The 18,977-nt window shown below is 40.2% G+C and overlaps 1 long non-coding RNA gene across 1 annotated transcript; it reads right to left on the reverse strand.

Annotated features, from left to right (window-relative positions):
• Positions 1-8,894: 8,894 nt before the first annotated feature.
• Positions 8,895-17,847, reverse strand: LOC110342155. The gene is made up of 4 exons (XR_002384162.2): positions 17,716-17,847; positions 13,536-13,585; positions 9,865-9,956; positions 8,895-8,945 (listed from the first exon to the last, which is right to left on the reverse strand). It is a non-coding gene; the product is annotated as an uncharacterized LOC110342155 (long non-coding RNA).
• Positions 17,848-18,977: the final 1,130 nt, after the last annotated feature.

Raw genomic sequence — 18,977 nt, forward strand, 5'->3', positions numbered from 1 at the left:
TTTGCTTCAAAGTCAGGAAAATCCATGAATATGAGAAGTGTGGTAAATATATTCTAAGTCCCTTCACATTTATTGATCTTTAGTGCTGTGGTGAAAGCTATCACACTGAGTCAAAGTGGGTATCCAAGCAGCCATTATTCCCATGTACTTCTCCCCACAAGGGAAATATGTCCCTTTAAAATGGGCATGTAGCACCATTTCGAGCCTCTCCACACAGACAGATTCTACACATCCTTTTCAATTGAGTAGCTTGGTGGGCTCTTCTGATCCTTCTTTCCACACATTCTCCCAAATCCATGGGTTGTAGAAGGAACCTATGTGGGGAGATAAGGAGCTCCCAAGATGGAAATAGCAGAACATGAGTGCAATGAAAGAGGAAATAGGTAAAGCAGGAGGGGGATCTTTAACTGGGATAGGGGAGAGTGGACAAGACAAAGGGAGAGGATGGCTAGAGGATAGCTAGATAACACTGAAGATGTTTGAAAAAGCCATATGGAATCATATTATTTTATGTTTGCCCAAGACTTTATAATATGTGCTCATGTGTTGTATGTGTATGTATATAATATAGTTAGACAGTTTAAATGATTGTATGCCACTTGGGATCATAATTTCCCACCTCAAAGCCTTAGACTAACAATTACACACACAAAAAGAGGCTTTTACCTTATTTTCAAGTTGTTAATCAGGGCAATCCAAGAGACTCCTCACCCCCAGAACATGATAGTCTATTGCCATTGCCCTTGGTTGCCTCTCTGATTTTAAAGGTAATCTCGTATTGCTGAACACACCACAAACTTTGGAAACAGGGCTTGGAGGCATCAAACAGCAACTGACCAAAAAGCTTCCTCCCTGAATATCAATCAGCTCCTATAGTGGTAGAAGGTGCTAAGAAAACTGCCAATGGAGAAAAACAATTGCAGCAAAACCTGTGAACCACAATAATAACCAGCAAGGCAAGATATCCCCAAAGGTGCAGCAGTTGCACTTACATACTGAGAACAGTCAACATCCTTCTAATTGTAGTTTAGGGCTGCCCAATAGCAGGAAATTTGTGCCAGGTACTATAAACCTAGCCATCTGTATATAGCTGGTGACTCCATGTACCCCAGATAATTTCCAACTGCCATTTTCCTAAATCAGTATAATTTCTAACTGCACTATAAATACTTAAATTCCTACCCACAGGTAAGGGTAGTTCTCACCTCTCATCAACATTGCTTGCTTTTGCTGCAGACAAAAACCTACCACAGAAAGCCTCAACTGGTAAAAATGCAGAGAACACATAACTAGAGGTTGTCTGGCCTCAGTTGATAAATATACAGCACATCCTCTATACCTAATGATCAGGAAACTTTGCAGACAAAGGGTCATATACATTGTAAGAGCCAGAGATCTAAGATGGTGGCTTCAAGGTTGTGTCTTCTATATAGAAGAGTGGCTGCATCCATGAATGGCTTCTGGAACTTTGACCACATAAGGAGAGGGGGTTGAAGAAAAGATACATACACACAAACAGAACAGCAGGGATTGGGTAGACTGGGGTCTCTGCTGGAGAAACACCACCAACCTAGAAGCTCAGCATGTTTGTTCTATCTACTTGAATGGGGAGGCAGGATATTGCATACAGCTGAACAAGGAGTCCGTGCTTATGGCATACAGCTGGATCAAGGAGGAAATTTTAGCTGATCTCAGTAGGACCAGTTTTGTTTTATCTACATTGTTCTATTAACAATACTCAGTAGTCAGATATTGGGGCAAAAAAGCTGATAGATCACTGGGCGGTGGTGGCACATGCCTTTAATCCCAGTACTCAGGAGGCAGAGGCAGAGGCAGAAGCAGGAGGATCTCTGAGTTCGAGGCCAGCCTGGTGTACAGAGTGAGTTCTAGGTCAGCCAGTGCTGCACAGAAAGACCCTGTGTTGAAAAACAACAACAAAAACAAAAAAAAACCCTGATAGATCAATGAGGTGGAGGAGCGACCAGCTGACCTTCCGTTTTTTATTTTTTTTCTTGGATGCATAGAAAGTGTGTCTCACTCCATACATTCCTCCCTCCTACTTCCTGTGCATCTCTCTACCAGTCTTCCTGAGATTTCTACACTCTCTATGGCCAATTCTTGTCAATTAGTTGCTGGCTCAGCCCCCTGATCCAAGGTTAATTTTATTAACACAGTCTCAGAGTTTCACAGTGTGATCAAATATCCCACAACGGAGCAGTCAGTCTCTGTACTGGTGCAATATTCAGATCATTGATATCCAGGGGAAGAAGTAGCTATGGTGAACATTTTCTGTATTCACTTGGTTCTCTGAGAAAGGCTTTGCCATTTCTGTCTAAGCTTCACCCCCAGGAGGTAGACTTTGCCATTCCTCCATGGGTCTGAAGCTCTGAGGTCCTTGACATGGCTCAGGTCGACACCAGACACTCACTGAGGACTTTGCTCCTTCACAGCTTCCATAGACAGGGAAGCTGCATCCATGAACTCTCAACAATATTTCATTGAAATAAGATCCGAACAATAGCAACACCACTTACCTTGGAGACATGATTGCAGGAACTTTCACAGGCCCCAGCCCTAGATGAGGTGCTACAGGCATCTAATTCTTGTTGAGTTGGGGAAAACTAGTATTCTCCCAGGAAAAGCCCCATGATTATTTATATAATCCCAGAGTATCAGCCCCAAACACATATACAAATAGGCAACACTAAATGAACTCATCAGGTTGTAGAGTTGACCCTGGAAGTATGTGTGTGGTGGGGGAGAACCTATGCCGAGGACATGAAACCAGACGTGCCCCTTGTTCATTGCTGTAAGGGACACACTAGCCAGGACAATGCAAGAGAGCTCACCCTGATGATAAGGACAAGGGAGTCTGGCAGCATGACTAACCCTGAAGCTGTCCAGGCTCAAAACCAGAGTCATGAGTTGGCCTACCACAATGTCCACCCATCTGTAAACTGCTGGAGCACGTGAAGGGGCTGGTCCTGCAGACCCAAAGCTGCAGGATCTCCATGACACAGGGCAACAAGAGGATAATCAAGAGAAGTTCCAGTAAGGGCTCAGTAACAATAGTGCAAGCAGAAACCAGAGACCTCAAATCAGACTCTTTGCAATGAACACTTGCAAGTAAAGATATATGGATAAAAGGGTAAATTCAGTGTGTCACACTACATTTTCCATGATGAGATCAATTTTTCTTTCTTTTTTCTCTTAAACTTTATTTTATTTTAATTTGGGGGGATTGCAAGAGTAGAGGGCAGATACAAATGAAGAAGGAAATGAATGGGATGGAGACGCATGATGTGAAAGCCACAATGAATAAATAAAAAAGAAAGTTACAAATGTATAAATGTAGAGAGCTGCAAAGTGCCTCACCCTTAAGATGGCGCTGGCTTCCACCTTCTGCTAGCCCCACAGCAGGTGCTCTCTATGATAAACAACACCTGTATTTGGTTAAGGCTGGATATCAGGCTTGCTTCCGCGTACGTGGACCTATCTGCATGTTCCAAGTGGCATACTGGGGTTGGCCGCCCAAGGGCTTTTAAGCTGTGGGTTGGGGCTCCCCGGCGCTCCCCGGGAGAAGAAGATTGTTCAAGGTTCCTGAATAAACTGCTTAAATAAGAGTCTGGGCATTGCGTCTTCCTTGCTGGTCGAGGTTGGGCGCGACATATAAACTTATAGTATTCCTTATCACAAAGTGAGACAGAAGGCACAGGTCCTTTTATCATCCTTGTTTAACTGGAAGTGTAAAACACTGGAAAGTTATCTATGTAGGTAACTGGGCACAGGATTTAAGGCCTGATAGCTCAACTCTATTTCCTCTCTCTTCCCTGCTTCGTGTTCCTCAAAGATGAGGAGTCCCAGCTTCACATTACTTTAACCAGGGAGCTAATGACTGCCATGCTCCTCCTCCATGACGGATTATATTCTCTCAAACTGTGAGCCAAAATAAATCTTTCCTTCTTCCAAGTGTTTCATCACAGCAACAAGACAAAGAATTATACAGCTCTACTAGATATTCAGTTTACATATTCCCAGTGGGCCTGTAGTAACTACCTTGAGGAGTTAACATTGCTTTTTGCTGCCCACATGACCTTTTCTGGGGGATGAAACTGATGTACATTTGTCCCAATATCAATGCCCTAATCTTGATAGTTCCTGTATGTAATTATTTTCTGGTTAGTTTGAGGAATAACTGTTGGAGTATCCACATAGAACCTTGGCTTGAGATATTCACATGCATATAGGTGTGGCCTGTCGATGTCAGGGATGGAAAGTGGGTAGAGACAAATGATTATAGGCTTACCTGAGGCCAAGGGGCTAGAAGGGTAGTGGTCAGTATTCCCACTCTGATAGTATAAAGTGCACAGCAGTCAAAGAATTATAAATTCAAAATTAACCTCTTGGGTCTTTACTATGGTGGATTTATTATGGAATAAAAATTTTGCTAGTGGATGGGGTGGATGGGGCCCAGGTCTTTTGTGTTCAGGTTCTTGGCCTCTTATCCAAAGAGTTAAAAATAAGAGCTCATGCAAATTTACTAAAAGAGCAAGATAAATTCATTTGGTGCAAACTGATAATGTAGGTTGTAGAGTCATGCACTGCTAAGACTGACAGTCTGCCGTGTGAGCAGGAGTACTCAAAGCCCACTTGAGCCAGGCAAGCTTGTGAGTCAGTTTGGTGTACCCATTTGAGTTTGGGTTATGCATACTCTTGTAGCAATCTACCTGGTAGGCTTCCTTCTTCTACATATACTAAATGTACACCTTGTGGTAGTTGAATGTAATTGGCCCCCATAATCTGATAGGCAGTTATGCTATTAGGAGGTATGGTTTTGTTGGAGTAGGTATGGCCTTGTTGAAGGAAGTGTCTCACTGTGGAGACAGGCTTTACGGTTTCCTGTGCTCAGGATACTGCCCAGTGTCTCAGTCAACTTCCTGTTGCCTGCAAGATGTAGGACTCTCAGCTCCTACTCCAGCACCAAGTCTACATACACACCACTGTGCTCCCCTCCATGATAATAATGAACTGAACCTCTGAAACTGTAAGCAAGTCACACCAATTAAATGTTCTCTTTAAAGAGTTGCTGTGGTCATGGTGTCTCTTCACAGCAACAAAAATCCTCAGACACACCCTACTCCAAATAATGTACCTAGCACCTTCATAACTCCCTCCACCCCTAACTCATATTGGGCTACACTTACTCCCATTTCTGACCAACGTTGTAAGTTTCTCTGTCCCAGCTCACAATCAAATTTAAAAAGTTCCATTCAAGTGTATTTCTGACATATTGGGATATAAAAAAAGACTAGGACAGGTCTGACCTGAAGTAGGTTTGAGCATGCTCAGTAAAGCATAACTATCCTCTAGTAACCTCTTGTCAAGAATCCTATTTACCATCTTACGGGTACATGCAATTGGGTGTGAATATCATTGAAATCAAATGTATTTCGAGAAGGGTCATGCACAGAACCTAATCTATGGATCAAGATAGAGAACCACCGAAAATACATTTCTTAGGAACCAGCCTGTCTTTCTCATAGATCCTTAGAAAGATACAGCCCAGGATCATAGAGTGCTCTGACTCATGTAACCTACTGTCAGACTTAACAGCATATTCCTCTAACAATTTACACTACTATTTTGCTCCACAGAAAAGTTATCTTACGTCCTTCACAAGTCTCTGTGAGCCTTTCCTTTCCAGTTTTTGGATAAAAGGTCAAGAACCTGAAAACAGTCAGCCCGCAGCCAATAAACAGTAACAGATACACGTTGTCTTATTTAACAGGTAATTCGTTGACTGAAACATTTAAAATCATTATATAGATATCATGCAGGCCTCTAACAGAAGCCTTCTCCTAAGCCTTGTAAATTTCACAAATGTTACAGGTGCATTATGTTAAATATTTTGTCTACCCTTTCCCCATGGACCTGCGGGGCTTCTCTTGGTGTTTTGTGCCGCTTTATACTAAACAGATGTGCCTTTGCCACAGTATCAATGCCCTGACTGTATTCCCTATCTTCAATTCCCCTTACTCCTCACAAATACTACAAACACTTAAAGTGACAGGGCTGAAGGAAGTGACACGGCCCATTCCCACAAATTAACTGCAAGGATTCCCTGCCGGGTTTGTGGCTATCACTGTTATAAGAAAGAGAACTATAGACCAATTTCCCTCATGATCATCGATGCAAAACTACTCATTAAAATACTCGCAAACTGGATTCAAGAACACATCAGAAAAATCATCCACCATGATCAAGTAGGCTTCATCCCAGGAATGCAGGGATGGTTCAACATTAGAAAATCTATCAATGTAATCCACCATATAAACAAACTGTGAAAGAAAAACCACATGATCATCTCACTAGATGCTGAAAAAGCCTTTGACAAAATCCAGCACCCCTTCATGATAAAGGTCCTAGAGAGATCAGGGATAACAGGAACATACCTGGATATAATAAAAGCAATATACAGTAAACCAACAGCTAACATCAAGCTAAATGGAGAGAAACTCGAAGCAATTACTCTAAAATCAGGAACAAGACAAGGCTGTCCACTCTCCCCATATCTCTTAAATATTGTACTTGAAGTTCTAGCTACAGCAATAAAACAACAAAAGGAGATAAAGGGCATACAAATAGAAAAAGAAGAAGTCAAACTTTCACTATTTGCAGATGATATGATAGTTTACATAAGTGACCGGAAAAACTCCACAAGGGCAGCAGATCAGTTCCCACCCCAAGTATACACACGGACTTTGGACTCCCATAGAACAATGTGAGGTGCACTCTCACCCTGAACTCTTGGGGAAGGGTCTAGGCCCTGCCCTATATGAAATGACAGACTATGGACACCCCCATGGAGGGCCTCACCCTCCCTGGGGGAATGAGGGGATAACGGGGGGGGGGGTGGGAGAGGTTGGAGGGAGGGCACGGGAGGAGGGGAGGGAAAGGGAGAGGGACCTGGACTGACTTGTGAAGCAACCTTGTTTCTTATCTAAATTTAAACTGGAAAATAAAATAAAAAAAAACTCCACAAGGGAGCTCCTAGAGCTGATAAACACCTTCAGCAATGTGGCAGGATACAAGGTAAACTCAAAAAAATCAGTGGCCCTATTATATACAGATGATGAAGTGACTGAGAAAGAAATCAGAGAAACATCACCCTTTACAATAGCCATAAACAGCATCAAATATCTGGGGATAATGTTAACCAAGGAAGTGAAAGACCTGTATATCAAGAACTTTAAGTCTTTAAAGAAAGAAATCAAAGAGGATACCAGAAAATGGAAAGATTTCCCATGCTCTTGGATTGGTAGGATCAACATAATAAAAATGTCAATCTTGCCAAAAGCAGTCTACAGATTCAATGCAATCCCTATCAAAATTCCATCACAATTCTTCAAGGACCTGGAAAGAACAATAATCAACTTTATATGGAAAAACAAAAGGCCCAGGATAGCAAAAACAACCCTATACAATATAGGAACTTCAGGAGGCATCACCACACCTGACTTCAAACTCTATTATAGAGCTATAGTCCAGAAGGTACTGAAACTTCTTTGGTTTATTGTGATGGTGGGAATAAAAATGTCCCCTATAATTTAGGTTACTTGAACACTTAGTCTCCAGTTGGCGGTGCTGTTCAAGAAGGTGGGAGTAGGTGGTCTAGCCTTGCTAGAGAGGGTACACCACTTGAGGATGGCTATGAGATTGTGAAGCTTCTCACCACTTTCAGTTCACTCATTCTGCTTCATGGCTGTGGTTGAGGATGTAGGCTATCAACTTCCTACTCCAGCTGTCATGCCTCCCTATCATGAAAAACCCATTCCTCTGGAACCATAAGCCCCCCCCCCAAAAAACCATTCCTTCTGCAAGTGCCTTGGTCATGGTGTTTTATCACAGCAGCAGAAGAGTAAGTTATTCAGTTAGGGAGGTGCTATTCCTATGTCATTAGCAAAATCTAGCCACATAACAATAATCCTTGGAACTAAGCTTTACTAGAGTTTTGGGTACCTAAAACACTTGAAGCCAGGCAATGGCATACTACTCATGATGAAAAGCTTCAACTGGTGTACTAGTAGGCATGGGAATCAAGGGTTTTCATAATCTATATTCATATTTGTGCCTCTGGCATTTTCAAGATGAATAGCCTTTTAAAGAATCTATTAGTAAGATTTCTGTAAATAACACTTCAGGTGTGATATTCCTAGGAGCTTTGTGGATCTTCTCTCAGGGACATTGATAAAATTTGTTATTTACATGGGTGTTGGAGTGTGTGCATGTTCTTGTGTATGCTGGTTTACATGTGTATACTGCACAGGCAAATGTGCAATATGTTGTTCTTCAGGAACTTTGCATCTTTTATTTTTTCATACAGGGTCTCTCACTGGGACCTAGAACTTGGTGATTCAATTAGATTGGCTTGCCAGAGAACCCCAGAGGTCATCAACTTGCCTCCACCTCCCCAGCACCAGAATTATGCGTGTCAAAACCCCTAGCTTCTACATGAATGCTAGGGGTTGAACTTGGGTACTCAGGTTTTCATAGAAAGCATTTTTTATTAAAATATCTCCCAGTCTCCAAAATTGTTTTTTAATCCAATTGACTGCATTCTTTAGAAGTGATATTAAGGTCATACATCAAGCAAAGCAACTTTAAATCAAGAAAATCTATATAAATTCAATAATAATAATGAGAGACTGTGATACCTGAGCCAGTTTCCACACCCTTTTTCTCCCTTACACAGGGAGATGCAAGACTGTTGTAGTTAATAAAATAGGGCATTATCTTCCTCCAGCTACAGAGTGATGCTTCTTCTTCTTCTTCTTCTTCTTCTTCTTCTTCTTCTTCTTCTTCTTCTTCTTCTTCTTCTTCTTCTTCTTCTTCTTCTTCTTCTTTTTGGTGTTTCAAGACAGGGTTTCTCTATGTTGTTTTAGAGCCTGTTACAAGAAGCTTTCCTTTACTAGCTGCTTTGGTTTATCCCCCCCCCCCCCAGCTGCCTGGGCTCTGCCACGTTGTAGTCCCCAAATAAACACACAAGACACTGTATTAATTATGAAGCTGTTGGCCTTGCTTGTTTCTTACTGGCTAGCTCTGACTTAAGTAATTACCCCATAATTGTTAATCTAAGTATGTCTCTTACCAGAGAAGTTTCCGGGCTTCCTACCCCATGACGGTTACATCTCAAACTCTCTGTGTTTCTCCTTCCCAGAATCCTCGTGGACTCCTAGTCCCACCTATCTAGATTCCTATTGGCCAGCAGTGCTTTATTAATAAATGTACAGGACTTCCCCCATCAAGAGCCTGTCCTGGAACTAGCTCTGTAAACCAGGCTGGTCTTGAACTCACAGAATTTGCCTGCCTCTGCCTCCCGAGTGCTGGGATTAAAGGCGTGCACCACCTATGCTCGGCCAGAGTGATGCTTCTTAAAAGAGCAGAACACCTAAAGATTTAATCCTGTTTCAACCTACTTTTTCCCAAATCTGATTTCAAAGTGAATGCAGTGTAGATGTAGATGCCCCCCCCCATATTTTATGATGTCATCCCTTATAAGATGAAAACCCTAACACGGACCGAACACTGCTGAGTGTATTAAGCCCCCAGCAGGGTAAAGAGATTCTTCTCTAGAAGACACAGTCCTTTAGAGTACTTCCTATTTCCCTCTCATGCCCTTTGAGAGAGAAGCTGCAGCAACTTATACATCTGACGTTCTTAGTGCAAGATGGAGACTGCTAGATAGCCCTCCCCAGCAACTCTCTCCCTATGTTCAGATAGCAATGTGATCTCCTCTTTGCCCTATGATGTCTCCCTTTTTCTTGCAAACAAAAGAATTAATTAAAGATTTCATTAAAGCCTTACCTGTATTCCTGCATACTTGGCTGGGTGTCCTTTTTATTGCCTGTATCGCAGAGCTCCTGTCTCCAATAATACAGTCATTGAGTACATACTTCCTAAAGAAGAGTATCAATTATTAAAAGATCACCTGTTGCATGACTTTTTCAGGGAGCTACATAATTAACATGTGACTACAACCTAAAATAATATAAACATCCCAAAGAATAACTTATTGAAGTTAATGAGTAAATTGAGTTTATTTGTAGTTACTTATGGAGCACTGGACTATTAGCACAGCTGTTATTTTTCTAAAGTCCACTTATTATACCATTCACTCCCCCATCTCTGTTCATCATGTTCCTAACTTATACAGCTCTATGTCTACAACAGAATGGATGCAAGCCTGAGTTCAGAGCACTACCAATTGTTAATGCAGATGAGGAGACACTATGCTCAATTGATACATGCCATAAATACAACCAGATTCTGAGAGTTCTAAATTTCCATGCATTATGTCCTTACTCTTATCAAGGATTCTCCTGGTCTTGGCAGACTCCATCTAAGCTTGGAATGAACGGCTTTTTGTTGAATTTGGTTGCACAGAACAGCTAAATGGTGTCTGCAGCAAGATGGAGTTACTCTGGATAGGATTTGAAGGACTGCTTCCACACTCTTAATCATTTCTCCCTATCCCCCAGGTCCATATCCACACAACAAAAATTTTGCCCAGGGAGTAATGCAACTCATGCAGCAGGTTTCTGCATCTTTTCCCTCAGAGAGTTAATCTACTTGCAACAGAGTATAAAGCCAAAGCTTATGATGCTCTCAATAATTAATAGAGTCTGTGGTTAGAAGCAATTAAGAGGAAATAGAATCATTACAAATAGAAGCTAAAGTAATAAGCAAGCTATCTTGCCAAAATAATCGAGGATAAAGATACTTAAGAAGACTTGCTGTTGGGGTCAGAACAATTTCAAGTATAGCTTAAAACATTATTTCTTCAAAGGAGCCTGAATTTAATTGGACAAATCTGTTGAGCAGTGTATTTCTCAATCAGCACTGAATAGAGAGTAACGGCTGAGAGTGGTCAGGGAAACAGATGATCAAAGTGAGCCATGACAAAACCACTCCCATGGTGACTATGTGGCAAACATATGAAGGCAATACATCCATACAAAGATCATCATTACTGTCGTGCCATAAGGGAGGGGGACATAGACATTGTCAAAATAATCCAACTAGTCAATAAACAAAAGAGCAAGTGATGAGAGAGATAGTCTAAAATATATGCTGTCTAAAATATGGTGTTTCCCACAAAAATAAAAGACAAGAAAAATCCAAGTATGTCAAACTCTGATCCTGATTTATTACTATTTACAGTGTCACTCTACCTGAAACAGTAAGAGATTACTAAACACCCAATATTCAACATTAGGCACACTAAATCTAACTGAATTTTAAAAATCAAACAACCAGTGCCAGAAAAGACCATGGTGTGGCATGGAGGGCAATATAAGTCTTGAACTCAGGAACAATGAATTTGTGGAGACTATGGAAGCAGCCCTTATAGAAAAAAAGGGACTGATTTGATTCTGGTCCTTACCATAAGGGATAATAGACAAGAAGACAGAATAAAAGTGATCATTTGCAACTAACTGCTTCCCAGTTACTATTTGGGAATAGGAAAATTAACTATGCCAGAGTCTTGCCACTTAATGGCATGCTCTCTGTCTGGTAACATCCTTCCTTTCACAGCTTGGTTTGGGAAGCTCCTTTGTCCTGGGACCACATGTATTAGTAGATATGATTACTATGATGTTGGCATCTTCTAACACAAATAGCATGATTTTCAAATATTTTGGTCAGTGGTTAATACACTTTTTGGTAGATAATAAGTGCTTCCTTTAGCCACACAAGGCCAGAGAGATCTTCTGTGATGAGGAGAAATCCTCTTTTACAACCTAACGACCAACATAAATCCAAAGGTTAAAAAGAAATATGATACACTTGAAGACATGATAACAAGAGAAATAACAATATCCATAATGAAATATGAATTTAAAGGCCTCCAAAAGCCCTGCCCTTCAAGCAGTTGCTTTCACACTCTCACTGCTAACCTAGGCCACTGAGTTCACTTCAGAAAGTGTAGCTTTCTCCCTTTCCTCCCCTCTTTCTATTCTGCTTCTGACTTTAAGCTTGCTGAAAGTTCTCAAGTGCTGGGTTCAAAGGGGACATGGAAAGTTGGGAGCAAGACATTTATTAGAAGAATGTTTAACACCACAGTCCGACAGGAAACAGCATGATGTGGGACTCAGGAATTCAGGCCCCAGAATCATAGACAGACAACATATGGGGGCTCCAGCTAAGTAGATTTGGGGGCCCATTCTTACAGGTATTTGAGGAAGTGGAGACGTTTGGGGCAGCATGGAAAGCCATGGTGGGGAGATGCACTGTCACTGATAACCAATATTAGCTCTCTGCTGCCTGAGTCTGGCAAGCCTTTTTGAAAAGTCCCGGGACTTTTATGTAGGGAGTCTGCTAGAAAATTAGAGTCACCAGCAGACTCCCTTTCAGTTGACTGCCAGTGGCAATGAGACTGCAGAGAGGGAACTGATGCTGTACAGAACGTGGCCTGAGCATATGTCCGCCTTGTGTTTTAACACCTGATGACCTTGATATTCACTGACACCTTGAGGCTGTCCAACCTCCATACACATACTCAAAGACTCCACTTTAACTCAGAAAGTATAACATTTCTCTCCTTTTCATCTCCTTCCCCTGGGCAGCTGCCAAGATCTCCAACTTGCCTGTCCTGATGTTTTCTCTGTTTCCAATAAATTCCTTAAGTTGCTTTCTGAGTCTGTTTTTAGATCTTTGAATATATTCTAAAAAGAAACATTCAGGTCCCTCAATTTGATTATCAGAGTACTGATTAAAAAATACTCTTTAGGAATTTCCTGATGGCAGAAAGAAAAGGCTGAATCCTGGTGACCAGCAGAGGATGAACTTGTCTCCCAGGAAGATATTTTATGAGATGCTGACATCGTGTTAGAGTACCTTACTGGAGACACCAGAGCACAGAAAAGAATGGTTCAGTAATAAGTGATGGGCAGTCCCACGCCTTGGCCAGGAATGCTTAAATTACAACTCCATGGCCCACTATCTATGCTTTAACTCACTTCAGGATCCCAAAGACGCATTTGGGGGCCAAAGGGCAGTCACTGGATCTCTTTGTTCCTTTTCACCAATGTGATCACATTGATTAAATCTCTTATTTCTGTTTTACACTATCAATTTGGCTATTTCAATTTATTTCTTGAAGCCGAAACTGGCTTCTTGGAGTAAAGACCGACTCCAATCTCAATAACAATAATGAAGTTATAAATCACACAACACAAAGTTATAATTAGAAGATGATCCTTCTTCTGGAAATCACCGAAGGCCTATTGTTGGGGACTGTCTTGTCTTATCAATATTTTTCCAAACAATGAATAACAATAAGACATGATCAGAGTCTCTAGGACAGACTGTGGAGGCTGAAGAGATAAGAAAATATTTTTATATGGAACAGGTGGATAAAAAGTGCTACTGTTGCTACAAAATCACAGATTAGGCATGTTCTAAAACTAAGCAGCTCAAGTTAGGCTATTGAAAGACAAGGACTTATAAGAAACAGACAAGACTGTTGTAGGTACCTTCCTTTAGACTTGATAGTTGTTATTCATCAGCTCATACAAAAGGCTGCCTAGAAATAAGGATGGAAAGCAATTTGGCATTTATTATTTCATCAAGCTTGTTCCGTCCCTGAGAGAAAATAACTAAATGGCAAAGCTGTTCCTCCATTGAAAACAAGCACGGTCGATTTCTGCCTATTTTTAGAAACACTATTGTGCTGTGGTCCATCTAAATGAGCTAGAAGACGCACTGTCTCCTTCCCTGATCCTTTTCAAGGTATCTTTTATCAGGTTTATGTGCTATTAAGGACATAAGTGAAAGAATCCTTTAAATTAACAACTCAGTTGTATAATAGTCACATTTCTACAAAGAAGATAGTGTGCAAAAACAAGGCACAGTGTATATAAGTCTCCAAAATGCACATAGTTGGGTATCAGCCTTTCTGTAAACACTGTTAAAAAACTAAATACAGGACTAGGAAGCAATCTGACACCGTATTAAAAAATTGGCAACCCTCAACCAGGCTTTATTTATCAGCATTCTAATGGAATCCCTATGGAAAGCCAGATTATAGATTAAAAATGTGCTGCAAGAATTCCTAAAATTAATTTAATTTTTTTGAAAACTCATATATAGATGAGTGCCCATTTGATCTCAACACCAGAGGTAGATTTCATTTGAATACTTTTTTTACTCAACATTAGCACAAAGATTTTAAAAATCACCTAATGAGAAAAAAATGCAGCAGGACTTATGAAAGAGAGAAAGAAAGAGCGTGGAGTTAAGTTAGTGGGACATGGGGAGCATCTGGGAGGAATTGGGTGAGGGAAAACCCCCATGAACAAACATAATTGATTGCATGAAACTTTCTTTTAATAATAATATACTCATTGTCATTGAAATCTTTAATTTTATATTATCTCTTGCTTTTCAACATTTTGGTTTCCAATAATAACTAGTCTTTACAGAAGTTCATTTCAGATTGTGTAAATACAGTAAGTAAAAAGCAGAAGATTAGTACAGGATGGTTATAGTTTATGAAAATTATCTTTCTGCTACAATAGATTAAGTGATTAAAATTTAAGGAAACTTTTCTTTTCTTTTTCTTTAGTGATCTACATGGGTACAAAGCCACTTTTCTATAGCTTTGAGATTCTCATCTCAAATGAAATGGCTAGTAAATTCCAGTTTACGTTCCTGCATTGCATTACACTTTTTATAATATTGGCTCTTACAAAAACTGAACTGTAATTTGTAAATATTTTGTGTTGACTTTGAATACTATTTTTGTATTTTTTCTCCATATTAAATATTAACTTTAAATTCTTGCAGTCTGCGTAAATTATAATAATAAAGATGTATATTTATATGGACTTCTGTAATGTTTTACTACAGATGATTCTTCTTAAAATAAACGGATTTAGAAAAGATGAAAATGTTTGTATTCTTGATACATTGAAATTTAAGCTATTGCATTCCAAATGGTGATATATTTAGTAATACACAAACATAATGTATAAAAGTTCACCTTGTATTTTACTATGTATGCCAATCTGTGCAGAGAAAGAATTTAGGCATCTTTTTGGTTCAATACATTACTGTTGCTTTTTGTTTTCTCTATGAATTCAGTATAGTGACTCAATATTTTAAACTTTATCTTTGACTTTCTAACACACACATATACATATATATGTATATATATGTTTTTTCCTTCAAAATGAAAGATTCAGCAAAACTAAGCAATTGATTTTTTATGTTGAAGTTTAATTTTTCAATCCCTTTTTATTTATTAAATTTGTTCTTTGTATGAACTGACAATTCTTTTGATTACGGTCTTAGATACAATCAATTTAAAACTCAATGTAACACTCTTAGTAACTATACTACTTCCATATATTCCTGAGGCACAACACATTCAAGCCACCAATGCTGTTAATCAGACACAACGGTGTTTTCTGTGTTGTCTTTAAGGCTTGGTTCAGTGCTGTGGATGTAGCTCAGTGTGGTAGAATATATATGAAAGCCTGTGCTCAATCATAACACCAGAACACACACCTGTTCTCTAATGAAGCTACTGTAAGAGGTTCATATTTAAACAGAAGCAGTCCTTTCATGGTTCTTAGTGTCTATGAATGGCATTATAGACTGAAAACAAACTTTAACCATGTGGCCCATTGGGGAACATTCCAGGTCTTAACTATTACAGAAACACAATAACAAAAATCTATGACTATGTGTTTCTTCTCATTTCTTATCTAAGAATCTTTAAAAGTGGTAAAATTATGTAAATCAGTAACTATAATAACAAATGGTTTACTTTGTAGCATTTATGTATGTAACTGGTATAATTTGGGAGAGGCTTTGTGTTTTCTCCGGATCATAATTATAAAAGCATTCCTTACCTCTTGCCTGCATTAACTTGCCACAGGCTCAGACTCTTTTTGTATAATAATGTCAGAGGAGACAATTTTCTTCTTGAAATTTTATAACGTAGGTGCTCATTAAAATCAACTGGCAATTTAAGAGTAAATTAATTTTATGGGAGTATTTAGACAGTGTATTATACATATTAGAAGAGCCTTTGTTTTTAAATGGACTCTTAAAATGAGCTGGTCTTATTAGAAAAACACTAAACTATTCTATCATTTATTTCAAAGGTATGAATTCTTTCAGATTTAAATTGTGCAACAAGTTGTTTTCATTCAGTATAATCTATTGTGTGTGCTATTAACATATTACATCAATGAACTACTTAAAATTTATTGTATGGAAAACTTTTAGTCAGTGAAGTTTTAACATGGTTTATGGAAAAAACAACATTTATAATTCAGAATAGTGGTGTTTTATACAAGAAACATATTTTGCTCATAGGAAATAAAAGTAAATTACTGTAACAAGAACAATTGATATTATTTCATTTTTAGGATACATGAGTATCTTTCGCCCATCTCTAATCCCTCTTAAAACAAATCTCTTACCCTCCTCCTCCCTTCTTACACAACTTTTGAGTTTTCTGCTATTTTTCCCTCCCCCCATCAAGTCCAGGTTGTTTTATACAAGTAGCCTTGTGAGTGAGGCCAGGCCTGGTATGCGGTTTACCTCCCAGGGGTCATGTCATTAAACAAAACTGACTCTCCCTCTCCCAGCAGCTATCAAATGCCAGTAGCTCTTCAGCTAGTGGTAGGATTTTGTGCCTACTTCCCCCTTCCATGCTGAGATTTTGTCTGACTTGAGCCTGTGCAGGTCTTGTGTGTGTGCTGTCACAATAACTGTGACTTCATATCTGCAACTGTTCAGTCTTTCATGTATAGAGAACACAGTTTCCTTGATGTTATCCACCACCTCAGGCTTTTCCAATCATTCCACCCACACTGCTGAGAGTATTACTGAGCCTTGGATGTAGGGAGTGTGATACGTATGTCCCATTTAGAGCTGAGTACTCCATGGTTTCTTGTTTCTCTGAATATTGACAAGTTTAGAGATTCTGTTATTTCTCATCTACTACAAGTAGAAGCTTCTATGGTGAGGGTTGAGAGATGTTCTGATCTATGGTAATAGCAATAAGTCATTGGAAGCCACATTAGTTTTATGTCTATTTGTAGAATGATGATAGTATTAAGTATTACTAAAGCACCAATAATCTGTGCAGTCACAGTTTCTTGGACATTTAAACAGTACCTGATATGGGTTCTATGTCATGGAGCAGGACTTAGATCATTCAAATCGAAGTTGGATATATTCCCATAACATCCATGCCACTATTACACGGTATCTTGTCAGGAAAGGTGTTGTAGCTTGCAGAGAATACAGATGGAATCAAACATGGGTCCTCTGGAAGAGCAGTAAGTATTCTTCTGAGCAATCTTTCCTGTCCTTCTACAATTGTTTTATGACTGTCTATATTGGCATAACCCATGCCAAATAGAAATCAGCGCAGAGAGGCTCTTTAATATTGATACACTACTATTGTGCTGACAATATGAAGTGTAAAAGACAGGGCTCCTAGAACTTTTAAAGTATCCCAAGACAGTAAGGCCTCAACGGAAAAAGGTGTGATTCTAAGAAGTCCCTTGAATTCAAGGGACGTTGTCCCTCATTGGACACAAAGAGTGTAAATCATTGTGTCGGCGAATGAGCTTACAGTCCTGGTGACGTGTGAGAGGGGCCATTATTACCCTTCAAGGCTCCGCCCCCTCATACCTGGTCCTCAGCCATCTTGTGGCCCACCTCAGTCCGTTGCTCCTCCTGGTGCTGTCTAGCCCTTCTTTACTCAGGGGCTCCACACGTACGAACTCCATAGGTTCAATAGTGGAAAACCTTCTCTACTGCTCTCAGTGCCTCCAAGGACGCACCTGCAGCCAACATCCTCACTCTTCTTCGTGGTAGTCGCCTTCACAACAACGCCTCAGCCCACCAACCCCTTCAAAGCTCAGCGTTTCAATAAGATCTTCGCTGTCAGGTAGTTTCTATCATGTCAGCTGTTATAGAGCAGGAGCCTGGATTACCTGATCAACAGCAAGAAGGTGGTGGGATGGGGCACGATGCGAGACAAATTGTCTTACACGTGCTTCCAATCAAACATGCTAATGATGACATCGATGGAACCATAGCGTTTCTGGTTTCTCAAGCAGTCATGAGAGCAATGGTGGAGGAAGGGTGTCGGCAGGAGGAAATGTGGCATGGAGTTGAGGACATGTGGCCTCAAATGGAAGATATCTGGTGTGAGGAAGAAGTCTGGCCTGATGTGTTGGAAGGGTGTTGGCAGGAGGAAATGTGGCCTGGTGTTGAGGAGATGTGGCCACAAGTGGAAGACATCTGGCTTGAGGAAGACGTCTGGCCTGATGTGGAGGATATCTGGCCTGAAGACGAGGAGGTGTGGCCAGACTTGGAAGATGACTGGTATGCCTGGAACAATGACCAGGAAAATGAGGAAGCTGAGGAAGCAGAAGATGACCAGTACTACAATAATGAGAAAGATGAGGAGGACGACAACGATGACAACTATGAATACGAAGAGGAGGAGTATGAGGAGGAGGAGGAAGAGGACACAAAGAGGACAAACAAGAAGAGGTTCAGGGGGAGGAGACCATCCTGCATGCCTGTGAGTTCACCTATTGTTTCTCTTAAATATACCACACCACTAAAGTGTGTATATGGGATATTAACAACTGCATTCTTCTTCAGCCATGGAAAGGCACAAAAAGTTCAGTCCCTGAACAATCACAGATTCAAGAGAGACAAAATATCCCCAAGAAGTCCAGACCTGGCAAAGGAAGCATGGTATTGGGAATGTGAGTGTCTAATCGGAGGAGCTACCTTTTATAACATCCCCAAAACAATCTCAAGGTCCATAACACAGCTCAGAAGAAGCTGAGGGTGACACATTCCAGTACAGTGAGTCCTTGACTAACACTTCCATACTTTATCAGGTGCTTACTATGCAACAAAGCAAACAAGGTCAC

The sequence above is a fragment of the Mesocricetus auratus genome, unplaced genomic scaffold, assembly GCF_017639785.1.
Source record: "Mesocricetus auratus isolate SY011 unplaced genomic scaffold, BCM_Maur_2.0 Super-Scaffold_100003, whole genome shotgun sequence".
Taxonomy (NCBI): Eukaryota; Metazoa; Chordata; class Mammalia; order Rodentia; family Cricetidae; genus Mesocricetus; species Mesocricetus auratus.